This window comes from Manis pentadactyla, chromosome 4, assembly GCF_030020395.1.
Source record: "Manis pentadactyla isolate mManPen7 chromosome 4, mManPen7.hap1, whole genome shotgun sequence".
NCBI classification, from domain to species: Eukaryota; Metazoa; Chordata; class Mammalia; order Pholidota; family Manidae; genus Manis; species Manis pentadactyla.
Genome location: NC_080022.1, coordinates 83,999,498 through 84,020,278, shown reverse-complemented (window position 1 = coordinate 84,020,278; position 20,781 = coordinate 83,999,498). Strand labels below are relative to the sequence as shown.

Sequence of the window (20,781 nt, the reverse complement as noted above, 5' to 3'; positions counted from 1 at the left end):
AATATTATCAACACATTTAGTAAATATGATCTCTCTGTGTGTCTGTATTAAGGTCCATATGTAGCTATCTATTGGTTATTTAAAAAAATGATGAACATCATCTGATTGAGGGTAAGTCCTTTTGTATAAATTAGAAATCCTTTTCCATGTGAATAAGCAATTATTTTAAGTAGTTTTTTTCTAGCTTATATCCTTCCTCTTATCTAAGTAAGCAATCAGATTCTTTGCTTGCTATGGTTTGGATATCTGGAATCTTCCACATTTCTCCATATATTACATTTGTAAACATTAAAAAAATGGATTATTTTGAAATTGCTTCCACTAAAAGATTGATCCAAGACATTATAATCCAATTATAACGCCCTAATATGGTGCTATGGTTAGTATCAACAGTCTAAGTTGTAAACTTTAGTTGAATTTAATTTTGTTACAGAAAGAAACATCAATATACTAATGAATGAATTTCAACATTTTCTTCTCTATAGCCAGTATTAAACAGTAGTACTTATGACTATTGTTTTATTTTCCCTGTCAGGAAATCAGTAATAATTCTACTAAAAAAAAGAAGACCAAAATGATTAGTGAGAAAATACCAGCATTTTATTTATCTGGCATTTTATTTATCCATCCTTTGTCTTCAATTTTAGCTTCCCCTTAGGGCTGTTTCAGCAGAGAAGTTGTACTTCTGTAGGTCTGCAGTGTATAGATTATTCACTCTTTAGTCTTTGGTAATCAGAGCTATGAGGTTTTATTACATTTACATTTATCAAATAAAAGGCTTCTGGAGATCTATGATGTTTGTGTAACTCTCACCTAAACTTGGAAATAATTATATGTAGTACTAGGAAACATTACAGATATTATTATTGCATTCTATTCTTAATGAGATTGATATATTTAAAGGCATTTAGTTTATACTATATTTGCAAAGACAATTCCTGCTGATAAATATTAGTGCGGACTATCCACAGAGGGCCATAAGTACCAGGGAGCCAGCTCTAATTTTGGAGATTCCTGAAAACTTGTTCAAAGCACCATCATTTTTAAAAAATATTGTGGACTGTCTCTCTCTAAAACTTTAAATTTTGGAATCAGTTGGTATGTATTTACCAGCTATTTATTTCTTTTTGTTACTTACTGTTAAGCAGCCTAAAAGTCTGTAAGTCATACTGAAGAAACAGAATCATCTTTGGCTAATTACTTGCATTTCACCCTTAAAGCTTAGTAGGAAAATCAATAGGGTGTTTTACCTCATTCTCTGCAGTCATCCTTGGCTTTCCTCTTTAATCTGCACCTTCACACTTGGGACAAGGGGTCTGCAAATATGACCCACTAGCCAAATTGGGACTCCTGCATATTTTTGTAGAGCCTATGAACTAAAAATGATTTTTACAATTTTAAATGGTGTGGAAGAAAACTGAAAGATTTGTAGCTTGTGAAAATTGTATGAAATTCATATAATTGTATAAAATAAACAGCTGGTCAAGGAATATCAAGGCACATCACATTTTAGTATGCATAAATATTCATCAGAACACAGATGTGCTTACCATTACACTTTGTCTATGACGGCTTTCATGTAAGAATGGCAAAATTGCATGGAAGTTAAACAGATCAAATTGCCTGCAACCCCAGAAATATTTACTATCTGACACTGTACAGTAGAATTTTAAGTTTTACAACTTCTGCTGTAGACATAATTCCTGTGCTTTGTTAGGCAGATTTTTAGCTTCCTCTCTGAATAGATCCCTTCTCTTTTTGCACTCCAGACAGATCGTTTTCAATACCCTTCTTTCAATACCCTCCTGTCCATGGTGGGTTCAGATGTCCCTAAAGCACTGAGATGTGGTAAGAAACTGTGACAATATCTGTTTATGTCATGTTTATCTTTTTTTAAAAATGATTTCTGTTTTTTTAAATGTTTCATTTGAAGATGTATGATCAAAAACATGTTTTTATTGAAGGGTACATGACCAAACAATTTTAGACACCACTGTCCTATATTTATATCATAATCTGTTTTCTGTGAACTGTGAATGCCCTACAGGAGATTAATTGGTAATGCATGAAAAAACTTTTAGAAGCCAATGGGTTTCTGAAGTTATAGAAAGTTTGACACATTGGTTTAGTACTGGATATCTTAAGGTCTTTAATATGCTTATGTGCACTATGAGTCACCAAAAGCTCTTGTTGGTTTTCGTAAGATGGTCTGGTCACAGAACTCCCCATTTACCAGCACCCCCACCAGCCAATAGCTCAGCAGACATCCTTGGAAAATGTTCTCTCATTTCACAGGGTGTTTAAGAGTACTATCATATATGATATCTTTTATCATATATGTGAAAGTACAGATGGTAAACATCATATATGTGAAATTTTATCATATATGTGAAAGCACAGATGGTAATTGCAGAGAACTATACATATATAAGCTATCATTTGGAAATGTTTTTATCAGTCTTAGCACTGGAACATTTAAGTGACTGAATTAATTGCTATTTAAAAGTTATTTATCATTGTTATTTTTAGTTAATTAATTTTGAATATACTTAAAGTTAGGTTGTGATTGCAACCCAAAGGGAAACTAACCACTGGGTTGTTCCCTCTAATAATCTAAAGATCTCTAAGTCGACTGCAGCAGGCTAGTGGTAGAGCCTCACATCCGTATTTTAATCAAGTGATTGGAAGATTGTAATTGTAATATCTCTACTAGGAACCAGTTTATTTTTAGTTCAGCCTTTAAGCATCTTTATTTTATGGTTATGTTGGGGTGGGTTGAGTTTGTTCTCCTTGGATCTTGGCCCCACTGCAATAAAGAACTGAAGGGCAGAGACACAGTAGTGAAGCAGAGTTAAGGCTTTATTTGAATACACTCCAAGGGAGGAGTGGGCCAGGGTCAAGGTAGACAAAGGCAGGTTTACTTGAATAAAGCAGACAGGAAGGAAATACAGAGGGAGGAAAGGGAAGCTCACTGAACTGATGCTTGGCACAGGGCATATCCCCTGCCAACTCCTAAAAACCAGTGTCACCTGGCGTCTAGTGTCTGCTTGAATCTGCACTGCATGGGAACTAAGTCCCTACACCCCAGGATTTTGGGGGGCCGCAGAGCACTGGATGGAGTGGAAAATATGTTCTGAGAACTTCCCAAAGGCAAATAAAGGAGATTTTCAGGCAGGCTACTAAGGAGCATGTTGGTGTAGCTGCAAGTCCTTCTGGGTCCCAGGCTATGGGAACTTGCAGGTCCAAATCAGAGCTCTCAGCAGCCCCTTGCTACTAATCTGAGATGGGACAGAGACAGAGTGGAGGCTTGTGCTTAAGCCTAGAATAATGAAATAGGAAAGTAACAAAGATACTAACCCCGGGAAGAGCGCAGAGACAAAATGCACTAAGGTGGGCAGTGAGAAGTTTATTTAAAATAAAAAGGTGCACATTCAAAGAAGGGAGAGTGTGGGCAACCTCAGAGAGGAGGTGCACCCAAAATCTGGGATTCTATCTTTTAAGGATTTTCAAGAATGGGATAAAGGTAAAGGGGGCTTGGGCCTGTGAGGCAGTCTCACTCTGTCTATCTCAGTGAGAGACAATATGTCATTCTCTGTAGTCAGTCCTCTATGTAATTCAGTAGGACAAACTTTTTGTTCCTCTCCAAGATAGTGTCCATTCCCATGCACTGAGAACACATCAGTTAAGACTGCTTGCCCTGCCTTAGGGTAAGTCATTGGCTGATTACCAAAGAATGTGTTAGAAATTTAAACTCACAACTCTCTGCTCTTGGCCTTAAGGTAAGTCCCTATTGTTCCCACTATGCTATTCATGTATCAGCATTTTTAGGAAAATCAATCATAATGCTTGTCTCATGTCTGCCCTATCTCACCTGCATTAGCTAGGGCAAGTCTCAAGGTCAGCCCAGATTCAGAGCACATGGAATGAACTCACATTGCAAAAGGGTGTTAACTCAGAGTCCTTTCTGGCTTTCTGTTTTTATCTGGTTAACTCTTTGGGTCCCATTTAGTGGGCTTTACTGGTCTTATTCTTCCTCCACCCACTCATCTATTTTTCTGTGTAACAGTTTCTAACTCCAGTGAGGTGAAATCCCAGGGCAAAATACCTTTGACCAAAATCAGTCAAAGGGAGAAATAGTTTAAAACCCACATATTGCTGACAAGCAGTCATCCTACATCTCTCTCTCTCTCTACTGCTGCAGCAGAAGCAAGTGAACATTACCCCCAACCTCTCAGGTTCAGATAAGCCCTCGCTCACCCATGTAATTACCCATTAATATGGAGATAGACTACTTCTCTCCACCAGTTGGAAACACATGTTGATATGTAGGTACACTAAAGCCAGATGAGAGATTCTGGAAATACTGCAATTTCACCCACAGGCCACCCCTCCAGAAATCTTGCCTTACAATCTACTCATTCCCCATCTTCCACAATAGTCCCTGGGTGAGAAAACTGGAGTATTGTAACCAGACTAATGACACACAATAGCAACAGCAATAAAATCATGATAATCCTCAGATAGAGGATTCACCTAGGTTCAAAGTCCTATGCAGATTAAGTCCATAGTTCACCCATTCCACAGGCAGAGTAACTAAAGAGGTAGAGAGTTCAGAGAAATCATCATGAGGTAGCTGCAGCCGGGGGGGCACATCTGGGCCACAAGACTGTAGGAGAATATAACCTTAAGGGTAATAAGATACATGTTTTAATGACATAAGCATAGGCAAATCTTGTCCATCGGGTAGGATGCATGCAAGAGAGTGGTCTTGTAATAGAACAGTGATAGGAATGGGATCTTGTCCTGGTCTAATATACTCGACTTTCACCCCTCTCCCTGTGGGAGTTACAGTGGGTCAATATATAGGGCTGCAGGAGGTACATGCACTAGACATAAAGATAAAACAAAACTTCCCCATAAGATGTTCTTACCTCCTGGACATTTTGGGTACACTACTGTGATCCTTGGGGGCCACTCTGCTGTTACCCCAGGAATACACATGAGGCCAGCTTCCAGGCCTTTTCCCCAAGGTGCCAGAAGGGCCAGCCATCACTGCTCCATGTGTCAAAATGTCCAGGGCCATGTCCACTCTATAGGGCCTCCAGGGTTTAATGCAGTTGGGGCTGGCAGCAGGATGTTACTCTGCTGGCCATATCCTGGCTTCAATAGCTCCTCTTTGGTTTGCACATATAATTGTATAGGAGAGTCAGCAGAGTGTGTTAGCATATCCACAGGGCTCAAAGCTCCTTTATGGGGCTTCTCATTCAAACACTGTATCACTGTCCATAAGCAAACTGACCAGCCCCATAAACTACTGGTGTCTGACTTTAGGCCAGATTTCAACAAACCATTGTACCTGTCTATCATGCCTGCCCCAGTAGGGTTATATGGTACATGAAACTTCCACTTTATTCCTAATTGCTACACCCATCCTTGTACTGCATGTCCAGTAAAGTGGTTGCCTTGATCGCTCTCAATCACTTGCGGCCGGTCATAGGCTGCAGAGATGCTCTAGGCCCCTCTTGGTGGTTTGATTATCTGCACAGCATGCAGGAAAAGCAACCAAAGTCCAGTAGCCATGTCCACACAAGTCATGGCATACCCGATATCCTTGTGATATGGGCAGAAGCCAAATATAGTCTGTATGCCACCTGACAAGGGGGATCGTTCCCCTTACTATTGTCCCTTGTTGCTGCGGGACTCGGTATAAGTCCCTCTTAGAGCACACAAGACACTCCTTCCGGGCTCAGCTAACTTCTTCAAAGGTCAATGGTAAGCCCCACCAATTTGCTATAGCCCACATTGTCTTTTGCCCTGCATTTACTGCATTCAGCAAACGTTGATGTAGCCATTGGGCAACATCAGAGGCAGGCTTTCCTTCTTGCCAATGCACCTGGGCCAGTGTGTCTGGTTCATCATTCCCGGGGATGCCAAAGGCAAATGGCCAGTCACATGATATACGGTAACAGTCTTAGTCTGACCAGAGGCTCATAGGTCTTGCCACAACTCTTGCCAGCCATGGGGCTGGTTGGCATGATATCATGTTGGTAGCCACAGGGTCAAGCCCCGATAAATGGCCCAAATATCAGTGCAGACAGCTCTGGGGGAAAGCTCCTGGGTGATCACGAGCCATACTGCCTGCAACTTGGCCCATGGACTGCTCTTCCCCTTTCCATCCAACATCCATATTGTCTCAGTCTTAAGATGGAAAACCACAGCTCTCCACTTCAGGCGCTGCCCACAAATGGAGCTGTCTGTTTACCAAGCATCTTCAGGTATAGGGCCTTTTCCCTCCTGATAAGGGTTCTTGGCTACCAATGGCTCAAAAGCAAGTTCTTCCTGCTTTCCACTGGTATAGGTCATTGGCCCAAATAAGCGTTGGAGTTACCCACTTAAGGGGCTAGTAGAGAAGGTGCTACACTGTTGTAAATATGTGCCCCATTTGGCCAGTGTAGGCATCTGTGCCATGCCACTCTGTGGCCTTTGGGTCCAGTCTTGCACCCACCTTGCAATGGGATAGGCGGTTCTAATCTTGGTTGGACCTGTTCCTGTGATGGGGTCCATAGTCAGCAAGGTGTGGTACACAGCAGCCAGTTGCTTCTCTATCAAGGTGTACCAGACCTCTGCTCCTTTCCATAGTTGTGACCAGAATCCAATAGGTTGTCATGTCTGTTCAAACCACTGCCAAATATTCCATCCATAACCATCTTTGGTTACATAAACTTCTAGCTCACAGGGCCTTGATGAGTCCATTACATTCAAGGCCTGTATCACCTTGGCTGCCCACTTAGTAGCAGTAACAGCAGCTGCACATATCTCATCCCAGTCCCACCCATTGCCCTTTGGTACCGACTGGTAAAAGGGTTTCAGAAATAGTGCCAAGTGAGGGATAAATACTCTCCAGTAGCTCAAAAGACCCCAAAACTCTTGTAATACTGACACAGTGGTAGGGGTAGAGAAAACCTGGACTTTATCTATGATTGCTTCAGGAATAACTTTAGTTTTATCTGACCAAACGACCCCCAAGAACTTAACAGACAAACCTGGTCCCTGAACCCTGGTGCTGTTCACAACCCATCCTTTCTCCTATAGATGTTGCATCAGGCTAAGAACTGCCCCTTCTAAATCTCAAGAGAATCAGATGTGAGCATAGTATCATCAATGTAGTAATACAACCATGCCGTTTGTGGTTTCTTCCCTGTGGCCAAGTCCTGGGCTACAAGTCCATGACAGACAGTGGGACTATGGAGGTATCCCTGTGGAAGGACAGTAATGTCCACTGCTGGCCTTCCCATGTGAAGGCAAATTCTTCCTGAATTTCCTGTGCTGTGTCAATAGAGAACAAAGAATTAGCAAGGTCTACTACATAATGGTATGTTCCCTGCTCCTGGCTGAGGGTGTCCAGAATGTCTGCTATAGAGGAGACAGCAGCATGCAAAGGGGGTGTGACTTTATTCAATTTCCTGTAGTCCGTGGTCATACACCAGAAGCCATCTGGCTTTTCACTGGCCACATTGGGGAATTAAAAGGACTGTGAGTGGGATTTATGATGCCCAACTCTCCACCTCCTGTAGAGTTTCTCCAATTTCCTTGTGCCTCCCAGACAATTTATACTGCTTAGTATTTGTCACCCGCTGAGGTACAGGCAGAACTACAGGTGGGTGCTTGGCATGTACCCTCAGAACTGCCTTTACTACAAGTACCCTCAATTTGAACTCACCTGCAGTGGTCTGTAATCATAGGCCCTGCGGGATATCTATCCCCAAAATATATTCAGGAATGGGAGAAATGTACACAGTATACTCCTTTGGGGTAAACACCCTATTCCCATTGGGATTTGGGCTTTCTTCACTCTAATTGCTCTACCCCCATAGCCATCTATCACAGCAGGGGTCCCGAGAAAATGCTCAGGGTTGCCATGAATCAGAGAACACTCAGCTCCCGTGTCCACCAGCACCAGGACACACTGTACATTTACAGGAGACCGATGAGTCGCTAATTCTACATGTGGCCTCTGCTCCCCACCACGTCCCCCAAGGTGGGGACCTTGACTTCCTCCCTCAGTCAAACCATGATGCCCAATAGTCCTCCTGTGGGGGTGAGGACCTTGGCGAATCCTGAGTACTGTCCCCCAGGAGGTTTTCAGGGACACAGGCTGGACATGAGGCTTTGACTCTGGTTTCCAAGTCTTGGACCTCAGTGACTGGAACTGCTGCTCTGGCTTTAATTGGTGCCACAGTTCTAACAATATTCTATTGGGCTGCCTATCAAGTTTTTCTTTCACTACCCTGGCCTTTATCAAATCAACCTACATCTGGGTTCTTGAGACCTTCAAGGGGCCTTTTGTACCTCTGCTTTCAGTCATAGCCTGTACTTCCTTCCATGCCTTTATTGTTTCAACTTCCCCCTGATCTGCTAACGTACGAGTAGCCTCACTTGTGGGTTGCCCTATGTGGGGGGGAAGAGTAGTCACTAGGTGCCCAAAGAGAGATGTGGGAGCTGTATGAAGCACCAGATTTCTCATTCCTACAATGAACAACTCCTTATTGTGGCTTTGGGGGTCCATGTTATAAATGATATTTTTCATGCCCAATTCCTGCAATACCAGTTGGAGCTCTACATATATTTTCCAGCTAGTGGGTAAATATGGTAAATTACCCTTATTAGGTCAAACTGCCCTGATGTCAGCTGTCAGCCAATCTGGAAGTGTCTTATTCCCTGAGGTGTGATGGGCACTTTGCACCTACTGCCAAAGGGAAGGGAGAGTCGTCAGGGAAGCCAGTCTATTCATTTCAAGACCTAATATAACAATGATTTCCACGCCCATATCCCAGAGACTCAAAAACCATGTAGGCAGAGATTCCAACGGCTTTTGACTATACCGGATGCTCATGTCCACCAGCTCATCCTGGGTATAGGAACAGAGCACAGAGTGATTCACAACCTGGGGAGGGGGATGGGGAAGCTCCTCCCTGTGAGGAGCCTGCAGTTGTTTTGTATTTATTTTTTTAATTACAGTCAGGTGGGGCTTTAATGTAGGAGAGGCTGGTGCCTTGGGTGGTGGCCTCAGCAGCAGATGGGCCCATGGCTCTGCCTCCTCATCTCCCCTCAGCTCCTCCACTATCTCTAGGACTGAATGCACTGCTCTTTTCCCCATCCCCCACAGCCTCCTGCAACACAGCTTTTCCTGCCACTTCCCCCCTTGCCACTGCTGAGGAATCTTCAAGGAGCACGACCTGTTTTCTCAATAACTGTCTCTTCTTTAAAGGGCATCCCGTAGGTCATTGTCCAGATCCTCCAAGCCATGCTAAACTGCGTCTTTCTCCTGCTGAAGTCCCTCTCTTTCCTCGCTAACCCTCACTTTCTCCTCAACAGCCATCTCTCTCCCCTCGATTACATTTTCCACTATCTCCAAGAAAAGAGAACCTATAATGCCAGCTGCTACATGGCCACCAGGGCCTCTAAACAGTCCTCTGTCTCACAGAGGGCTAATTCTGCAACTTCTGGTGTCTCCACCCTTCCCCAGTTCTGGGGAAGTCCCCACCCATCTAGAATGTAGTTTACCCTAGACCAATTCCCGACTAGGGGCTCCCGGATTGGAAGCCCCACAGATAGGGAGCTCCTGGGTGAAGCTGCCCCCTCTCCTGCTGCAGCCACTATTCACAGGGGGGTTCCAGGCATCTCCCTACCATCTCTAGGGGCAGCCTGCCCAAGAGTCACAGCCACGTAGACAGACTGCGGGTTCAGAGGTCCTGCCGACTACCTCCAGATGTGACTCTGGGACAGGAAATCCCGGGGCAAAATACCTTTGAAACCAAAATCACTCAAAGGGAAAAATAAAGTTTAAAACCCTTTTATTGCTTACAAGCAGGAGTCCCGCATCTCTTCTCTCTCTCCTGCTGAGGCAGAAGCGAGCAAACACTCCCCTAACCTCTCCGCTTCAGATAAGCCTTTGCTCACTCCGGTAATTTACCCATTGATAAGGAGATGCACTAAAGCCAGGTGAGAGAGTCTGGAAATATTGCAGTTTACCCACACAATTATATCCACCATTTCCATCTTCCCACATCTTTTTTGTTATGATTTTGATTATACCATTTTTGGAATTAGTAGCTATCGTGGTTAAAGCAATTCATTGATTTAAGCGGTGAAATTCTACATTTCATAATGTCTTCCAAGGCATGAGTAGACAAGAGAGTATATTACCTCAGAATACTGGCTTTGCACCAACTGACAAATCCATTTTTAGGGGAGGAAAAGATTTTCCAGAACCTCTTAGGGTCCCTAGCTATGTCTGACAATTAAAATGATAGATTAATAGGAGAGAGGCATACAAATTTTATTGAATTTTTACATTCAAATTTTATTAAATTTTACACATGGGAGCCTTTACAAGAAAACAAAGACTTGATCAAGTGATCAGAATAGGAAGCTTTTGTACCTTTTAGACAAAATAAATTTGTAAAGAATTGATAAGTCAAAGGGGTTTGGGCTTGGGGTAGTAAATGAGGAAGCAACAAGAAAGATATGGGCGAGTTTAACAAGATTTCATTACACAGATTTCTTGGCCTCAAATTCCCTGCTGGTGATAAGAATGTCTTCCCTCCTATTGGTAGAGGGAGTGTACCTTTCACGTGGGCGTTTTGTAATGTGTATCAGAGAAGAAGTGTGAGGGGCATGAGGTCGGAGTGACCTTCCTGCATCTGCCATTTTTAAAAATGTCTTCAGGTTAAAATATTTAATATTCCAAGGTGTCATATTTTGGTGCGGTCTGTCCTGAGCTCCATTAAAGCAAAGACTTTGCCATTCAATATTCTTCTCTGTGATAATGCCTTAAAAAATGGTCCTGAAAATATGGAGTCCTACTATGAATAACACATTCTGCAGTCCAGAACTCTCAGATTTTCTTTGTTTGGTGGGTTATTTGTTTTTGTTTTATTTTGATTCTAATTGATAAAATCTTTCCCTATGAAGTTACATTGATGACCTTGTAGGTGTAAGGTGATTATCTCTTATGGAACTAAACAAACAAACAAAAAAACACAAAAACAAAACAAAACTTGAAAAAACTGCAGAGGACATAGGCAGAAAGTTTTTCAAATGTCCTTCAGTTTACTTGTTCGCATTTCCTCAAAAGAGACTGGTGCAAAGCAGCTTAGAGTTTAGAATAGCTTTGAAAGCATTTATTGTTCCAAAGCTAATTTTAACCTGTGATAAAGATTGCTTTTTGTATTCAGTTGAATGCGATATCCAGCAATTGTTCATCAAGGCTAAGTGCTGTAAGACATAATACAGTTTTAAATGGTGTTTTGTAATTATAATACAAGCATCCTTATGGACTAATATATGAAAGAATGCTATTGAGTTGGGGTGTTAGAATTATGAGAAAACAGACTTTAAACTTTATTATTTTGATTATTAAATTTCATGGCTACTTAACTTACATTTAGGGGTTTGACTTTGTATATTTGCTCTAATGAATTATTTTTTGTTAGCTGAATGGTTTTGCAGATCTTGGCAGAAATAAACTTTTTTTTTTCCATCCCTCATACTGTGTCTTCCCATTTTAGTCAGTAGGGAGGATTCTCTAAGATAGCCAAAACATAGTGTGTTTTTCCTGGAATGATTTTGATGAGTTTGAGATTATCCCTAAATCATCAATTTGTGTCATGGACCAAAAAAGGCTTCAGATAGCAACATTTCCTATCTGAAATGTTTCCATGTTGTATGTTTTATAGATAAATAACTTTGCTATCTTAGACAGTGGAGGCTGAAAGTGATGTAAGAGATTATGTTGTACAATTTCATCATTTTGTTAGAAGATGGCCACAATTAGTACTCTCTCTAAGACGTCATTCATGGCCACAGAGGTGGAAATGTCGAGGGGATACCAATCTTAGAGCCCCAGCCTGCTGCGTCTGGAATAATGCCACCTTCAGGTCTGCATCTATCTTTCTTAAACTATGAAATATAGCATGCATACAGAAGAACATATATGATTTGGATTGCATTTTAATAAATAATAAACTAGATACCTTTTTTCTCATTTCACAGGATAAGATATAGAATATAAGATTCCTATACCTTTGACTCTCTGTGTATCCACCCCTCCTCAGTTATATCCCTTTCTATTCACTCTGGAGTTAATGACTTAGATTTTGTGATAATCATTTTCTTGCCCTTGTATGTTTCATCACATATGTATCCTAAGCAATATGCTGTTTGGTTTTTTGTGTTTTCATACTTAATATAAATTCAATCAGTTTATATTTTTATGCAACTTCTTTTACTCTGGTTATTGTTCAAACCTTTTCACATTCTAGTTAAATTAGCATTAGTTATTAATTTTCTCTGCCGTTTGCTCATCATTCCTTTTGCTTGAAATGTTATTATTTTATCCTCACTCTTGAGTTGTACTTTTGAAGGTATGCAATTCTCAATTAACATTGCTCCTGTATAGAAAATGTTTTACTCTCCTGAGTTCCACTGGCCCTGACGAAAAGTTCACTATCAATGCACTTTTCATTTGTAGATGGTCTTTTTTACTGTTACCTTTAAGTCTTCTCTTTGTTTTTGGTGTTTTATTTACTACAAGGCATCGATTTAATTTTTTTTCCTTGAGTCTGTTGGTGTTTCAATCTGAAGATCGATGCTCTCATTAATTCTGTTTAATCTCTGACAGTATCTATTGAAATATTGCCTCTCTTGAGTCTCCCCATTATCATCTTGTGAGCTCCAATTAGATTTTTCCTCTGATTCTCACTCTGTTTTCCAAGCCTTTTAACCTCCATCTCCTGTTTTGCATCTCATTTGTTTGTGCTGCCTTGCAGGTAATTTTCCCAGATGTAGCATTAAGTTGACTAATTCCCTAACGCTATATCTAATCTCTTGTTTACCCCAAACTATAAAAGTTTTTTTCCCCTGAATTATTAAAAACTGTATATTTTTAAATTTCTTACAATTATCTTTTGGTGATTATTCTAAATTTTCATGGTAAGTTTTGAGTTTCTTATTTTGCATTTATACATCCAGGTCCTTCTTTTATTTTTTAAACATATTAAACACTTATTTTATATTCTATATCTGATAGCGTCAGTATTTGCATTATTATTATTTTTTTTCAATTTTCTGGATCTGACTTTGTAGCTTTTTCTTCCTATGAACTCCAATTATGTTCTCTCTGTTTTGTTTTGTTTTTTCCCAAAACTGGGCAATTTCATTAGCATGATTCTTCGATTATGAGCTCACATTCCTTGGAAATTTATTTATGGGAGCTTTTTGACAACTGGGATAAAAATTCCTCCAGAGAATTTGAGATTGCTTCTTCTAGTTATCTGAGGACCACATGACCAGGAGCTGATTTTAAACCAAATTTTCAGCTTATGGTTTCAGGGCCCACACAAACTTGAATTCTTAGAGGAGACTTACTTATCTTCTATAATAAAGGCTGAAATGGGCATGTACCACACCATTGTCTTTTAGTTGTTTTCTACTCACAATTTGAGAGCATCTTTTTATTTGTCGTACTTTTATGTGAAGGTTTCTAAAAGGCCCTGACTTGACTGTTGGGTGATTCTAAACTATTAGCATTTAGGCTCTTGGCCACAAGGGACTGGCAGAGACCTTGAGGGCAAACACCCTCGCTACAGCTAATTTGTTCATGTGGATCTCTGCTTCATTGTCATTTCTGATCTGGGAGAAATTTCCTTATTTTGACACCAATACAATTTTGCATCTTTTTTTTTTTTTATCCTGTGCCGTGCTTTTAAATGTGCTGTATTGTGAAGGTTTTCTCTCAATATCTTGTTCACCATATTGAAGAAATTGCCATATTGCAGATCACTCCTATCTCTTAGATATTCCCCTCCTTAAGTAACAGCCATTTCATTTACACTGGCTTCTAGAATAAAACCAGAAATTTACACAAGTTTTATAAAAAGTAAAATTTTTAAATTATATACACTTACCATTTTCAATGAAATTTCTGCTCTAATACTTGAAGATGACTAATAATTATTAGGACCTATTCATGCTTACACCTTCACAGCTGCTATTTGGAGACTTGAAAGATTTCTTCAAAGCATATCACATGATCATCTTATAAGCAGGCCAGCAGAAATTTCTAAGTTAATTACAGTTTGGCAGAGTGTATCCAAAACCTCTTATCTGAACAATGAACCCAATAATTTAATCAGTCTGTCTGTTGATTAATCACGTTCTAATCCATCTGATATCAGCTCTGAAAAAGCTCTTCATCTGTTTCTTGTAAAACTTATCTCTGTGAATTCACAGCTGCTGTGAGCTATTGGTATTAATAACTTGAATAGGAGACAGAAGACAATGGATTGCCAAAGGCTGCAGAGAAAAGTCTGAACTTAAAACAATCATTCGAGGCTCTCCAGTCTGACACAACCCTTTACCATCTACCCATTCTCATTTCCTGTTGCTTTCTCAGATTCAGCCCATGCACCAGTTAAGGTCAGTTGCCTAAACTCTTATAACTTCTGTTTAGACTGTTTCTGAGGCTGGGGAGTTGATGAATAATTGAATATTTATTTATCAAATACTGCATGTCAGGCAAGTATTTCACTTAATACCCTACAACCTCTCTGTGATACAATGAAGCCCATTTAACAGACAAGAAAGTCAAAGAGTAAAACAAAAAACTTTTTAGTGTTCTTTTTACAAAGCTGTAAGTTATTTGAAAAATGGCAAGATGAAAAACAGAAAACTACACAAGTCTGTGACCCAGTGTTTTACCAGTCAGACATAAATAAAATTCAAAAAATTAGTCTCTGTACTTGTGCAATGTGAGACACCAAATCCTCTAGATGTTTGACACTATCTAAAAGGTGGGGGCATTTGGCCCAAATGTGAGTAATGTGAATAAAATCCCTTCCTTGACATACTGTAGCATTCAGTGTATTCGGTTTCTATCCATTGTTTTCCTCTTTAAGTGTAATCAGATTGTAAACTGCATCCTATTCATTCTAGAATACAATGTGTTTGCTTTTTCTCCCCTTATTTTTTCCACTCTGCTACCTTCCTTGCATAGGGTATCCATTCAGTCAGTTCAGTAGAGCCCAAGACTGAGATTGAGTGTACCCCAAGCTATCTTGTGTTGACAGTCTTCAGCACACCAATGTTTTGGACCTACAGAATTCCTAGTGTAATCTAAAACCTGAGAGGATTTCAAAGGGTTCTTAGAACTTTGATCTTGCAAGGTCTGGGGTGACAGAAATAGGAAATGGATTATCATGGTGGATTCAAAACTGTGGACAATTTCATTTCACTAAATGATAATAATTTTATCTGTTTTACAACCATTTTCCTAGTTAATTACACTTTATCAGTGTTCATGTAAAATCTTCTTCTAATTTTTCTTGAGGTGACCCTGCATAGACTAGTCCTGGTGTAGTAGACTTCTTTAGACTACTCACCTGGCTCTCAGTTGCTCCATCTTTGTTTCCATAAGCATCTATATGAATCCTAATACTACCTGCTAGATATAGTTACCTAACAAGGGGTAAACATCAAAGCCAAGTTAAGCCCACCAGAATCTACCACCACGGTTAAAACTGGGCCTGAGAGATTACACAATTTGGGAGTAACTGTAACTTGGGAGCCCTCTGTAGAAAGAGAGACAAATGAAGAGATAAGAAAATAGAAGCAGAGAGAAGAGAGAGAAACATTCCTCACTGCATTTTCTTCCTTTTATTATATAAAGTATTTCTTTTCCTTAGAGTAAATACACTACATCTCTTTTTAAAATTTAGTTTGTTTAAGTTGATTTATTTTTCTTATAACTAAAATCTTCCTAATTATGATCACATACATCAAATGTTAAGAGGTCACTAATTTTATTATTCTTGATATTGTATAAATACTCCTAACTTCTAGTCTCATCTCCACTGTGCACTAGAGCTGTGCAGAAGTGGATAAGTCACCGTAATTTCTCTGATCCCTGGTTTGGGCATTAGCAGCAAGATGATAGAGTTGTGAAGATCAAATAAGATAATGTATATGAAAGATGTGTGCTATAAAAACCTACATTACTATTGTTTCTCCAATTTCAATGCCACTAGTTCTCTGATTATTTATCTTGTATTTCTAGGATAGATAACATTGTCATTCTTGTTTACTGAGTTCTCTGTGTAGATAGACAGATTTTAAAGTTCCTGATGACAAATGGGTAAATCTTGTCACTAATTCAGGTTTTTGAGTGCTATTTTTATGTAAAATACTAGGTGAAAAAATTGAAAAAAAAAAGATGTGTATTAAAAAATTTGCATCCTACCCATTTCACCCATCTAAAACAATGAAACAGATTTTTCTGACTATTATAATGTTTATTTTGGGGAGTAACCAAATATTAATATACGGAGTTCATGAAGAAAATAAAATATAAGACAGTTCTTTCATAATAGAGGAGTTGCAACAAACTGGGCCACTGTTGAATTTTTTTTTTTTGACTTTTTGTATTCCCAGGGTAGGAATGTGCCAGGTTTATAATGATGGAATCATATTATATAACATTTAATCATATTATGTTGTTAGCTTTATTTGCAAACTGATTCTCCTCTTTCATAGAATATTGTGTAGTTAAGTCTCACATAGAAAGTGATAAAGAAAACAATTTGTCCCATATAGTGTACTTCTTTTTTTAAATCCTAGTTTATAATACCAAATAACTAAGAGATTTGTTTGACTAAAGAAACCAATTCACAGCAGAATTTTGGAAATTAAAAAAGGGACACCTGTCTCATATTCAAGTTACAGATTTTTAGTTAAACCTATAAAACTATCTCGATCGTTTATAACAATACGCACTATGACACCACAAAGCTCAATGAACAGATTTCTCATTCTACCATTTATTTCTGCAGTTCAGGGATAAACCTTCATAATGATATGTTACTAATCCTTTCAAAAAGCCACCCTTGCACCACACCCAATTACTCCCCCAGCATCTGTCTACCCAAGATGTCACCACTCTCCTGAATTATTTTTAATTATTTTCTGACTTATATGTTTCACCAATGTGCTGTATTATTTTGCTTGTTTTAGGTATCATATTCTATATATTTTTCCATAGCTTGCTCTTTTCACTCAATGACGTATTTGTAAAATTATCCATTGTACTACCATAGGTGTGATCCACTCTGCAAATTTTGCTTTTCTTTTATACAGCTTTTTGGGATCCCAATTATTTTCCTAGTCTCTTACCAAGACATCTCTGCAATTTCCTTTTTCTATTTGTCGAGGCCATTGTGAATGTCTCAATTCAGTAGTAACCATGGAAACACTATAGTATTTTTAGGATAAGGGAGGTCAAGTAAATGAACTTAAACAAACAAATATAATCATTCTGTTTACCATTTAAATCTCTTTACTAATGCTGAAAAATCATTGTCCTCCCTTCAAATGTTAAAAGGTCACTAACACTTGATTTTATAATGGTAGTTACAATATCACATAAAGCAAAGATATCACCTAACACTTCCTTACCTATAAACATTAATTTTTAAAAAGCTGCATACTGTTAATGCACTAAAGATTAGTACTATAGTAATTCATCTTTGTTATAGAGAATAAACTCTTATCTGTTCTAACGATTCTTGAATATATTTATTTGGTTATATTAACTCCCTTAAGCAATGCTAATATGATTTAGCTATTAAATATTAAAGCAAGATATTATCTTAAGAGATCATGCTCAAATTCTAGTATTCCCAGGTCAAAAGCTTTAGTAAGGTATTGCCCAATTATTGAAGCTCTAACTCTAGTCATAGGACCAAGGATAATTGGTTGTATCCAAGTTTTCATTCATCTTCTACTTAATTTAAAAAATGTAACAAGTCTTAAGTCAGTGGAAAAGGTTTTGACAAAGTAATAGCAAATATGACTGAATTTGGGAAAGAAAAGCTAGAATAGAATTTCATTACTGGTTTGTCGCTGAGTGCTATTGGAATATTGGCACTTTAGTTGAATTTGGAATATGCTGAATTCTTGAATTGCTATGATGGTAACAACTGACACTGAAAGTGACAAGTCCTACACTGTAGGCATCTGTATTTGCATGGTTGTTAAGGATCTATTTCCTTTGCTTGAGTTAAGGAACACGGACCTGTTTAGAGAAATACTGCCTATCAAAAAATCATGTAAAGGAATAAATAATCCCTGTTATAAGGTAGATAAAATTTCCTTTTGATCAGTCTTGTACTTCCTCTTCCATCTTGGTTAAGGAGATGATTGATAATCCTTCCATGACATATTTACATTTTTAGCACCAGATTGTGGAAGAGAAAAATAAAACAACTCCAACATTAACAATAAACTTATACTACACAAAATAAAAAATCTCTAATGTTAAAATGTTAGGTTTTTAAAGTATCACTGAAGGGGGGCATTTTAAAAAAGAAGCTTTTGCTTGACTGTCTTCTAATTAAATTTTCTAGCTTATCAGCCCTTTTGACTATTGTGGGTTGCTGGCCTAATTGTCATTAGGAAGGTTACTGTAAAATAGCATACAGCTTAGAATTTCTGGACTACTGAGTTTTCCCTTAGTGTAGGTACAATTTTTGCATTCTGTGTCTTTCTTATTTGATGATATTAAAAAAGAATTGCCGAATATAGTATGGAGATGTGGGCCCAGCCAAGGGCACAGATATAAGAGACAATTGTAGTTTGTTAAGGTACTGATATGTTTATGGCTAAGAAATCCCTAAGTGGCCATGGAGCATTTAAAGAATTTTTATTCACCTAAATCAGAAAAAAGCTGAGGGCTGGATTGTATGTGGTTGAGTCCATTCTACATGGATCTTAGAAATCAGATAAATCTGGCAATTTAGGGCCATCAGTCAAGAAGATCTTAGAGGCTGCAGGGTGATGAGTTCAAGCACACTTCCTGTCATCGAAGCTCTGCAGTAGGCTGGGGTGGGGAGAGGTGGAGTAATGGGTGATCTGTATCACAGTGGGCTGGTACCAGGCTCTAGCCATAGTCGGGGGAGGGAATATATTCAGAAAAGGGATCTCGAGGGATCAGGGGAGACAAGTAAAGGCCCCAGTTATAGAGGAATTGACTGGAGGAAAGGATGGAAGCACAGAACGGGTACCTATTGAACATAAGTGTATTAACAAGAGAATGAGGGTGGCAATAATACCTTATAGGTCCCATGCCTCAAGTCCTATTTTAGTGCCTGGGGTTTTAGTCTAGGCTCCTTCAAAAAAACGTTATTTGAGCACCTAGTAAATGCCAGGCTAGAAGCTGGGGGTATAATAGCAAATAAGGTACAGTCTCTTCGCTTCCGAAGTTTACACTCTGAATGTTCGGACAAGAATGTAGACAATCACAATACAGGGTAATAACAATGCCCATTGGGGAAGGTATGTTTTGCTATAGGGGCATGAGTCAAAGAAGCTCATTAAGACTTGGAGATGTTGGCAAAATCAGAAAAGGCTGCTCGAAGAAACTGAAGTCTGAGCTAAGACCTGAAGAAATGGCAGAAGCAGGGATGTTATTAACATGAGTCAGTTTTGTTGAATAAACGGAAAGTGCCACTAAATTACAAAATGGTCATCTAAAACAGGTGCCCCTTTGCTTGTGGCACTACTTCTTGCCCAGGCACATGACTTGGTGAACTAAGGTCTATATTTACCACCATAGCCAAGTTCTCCTGTGCAGAGCACAACTTGCGGTCTAGCCTAGACTTATCTAGGTGTAGAGCGTTTAGAGAAGGAGTTTAGCGCAGAGGAAGGAGTATAGCTTTTGAAAACTAGAACATAGAAGAACCAGCCTTATTAGAGTGAAACATTTCTAGGACTGTCTTCTCAGCCAAGGCAGCACGAGCATACCTATCTGGGTGAGCTGCATGGAAGCCACCTGCAGGCAGGAAGAGCACACACTTAAGGGTTTGGTGAGATAGAAATTTGACCCACTAGGCTTCAGCTTCCTGGAGTAACTCTATATGACATTTTGCCTATTAAGATTGTGGAACATGGTTTCACAACAAGCAAATCAAAGTAAGGCTGGTGATGCTGCCCACAATTACAATAGAAGTAGAATGGCTTAATTAGTAAAACATGAACTGGCAGGATTCCTATAAGTAAAAATGTACATATTTAAGGAGGCTTATTGTAACATTTATGCCATTTATTTTATAATATACTAATTCGAATGTAAAAGTGAATGTAAATTACCAGAAATTAACATGCAATGTGAAGAAAAGTCCTTTTATCCTCTGCAACTGTAGCATTTGGCAGATTCAGGAATAAATAATCTTTTGTGGCAAGGGTATGCCTTATCAAACATATGCAGATCAGCACTAATTAATGCTAATTAAGGTTTCCTGTCTATCTAGTTGGAAAAACGTCCAAATGTTATGAAATCCAGTTAGTATGCCTATTACGCTAATTGTTTTATATGGGGTGGTTCTTAATTAAAATATGTAAATTGACCTTAATTGCTATATACTAATGGGGGTTCATGTTATCTCACTAAAAGTGACAAGATGGTGAGGAGGGGTACTTAAATGACTAATTCTGATACATCCTTAACTAAATGACCTTTTCTCAAAATTAATTTTAATTGGAAGTTGGCTAAAGAAACATTTTCCTTCTTTGTTTCTTTTTAGTTTTCAGTAATGTAAGAATGTTACTCTTCTTTGTTAATACAGCTTTAGAAGCAGTTGTGGATTGTTAATTACACTTAACAAGCAAGTTAATTTGACTGTTTACTGTTTATAGTTATCGGGAAGTTATTGATACCTTCATTTCAGTCTT

At 38.9% G+C, this 20,781-nt stretch overlaps 1 protein-coding gene across 5 annotated transcripts in view; it reads left to right on the top strand.

Moving 5' to 3' along the window:
* DPYD (dihydropyrimidine dehydrogenase) overlaps nucleotides 1-20,781 on the top strand; it is an 879,000-nt gene that overhangs the window by 487,597 nt on the left and 370,622 nt on the right. The window lies entirely within an intron of this gene.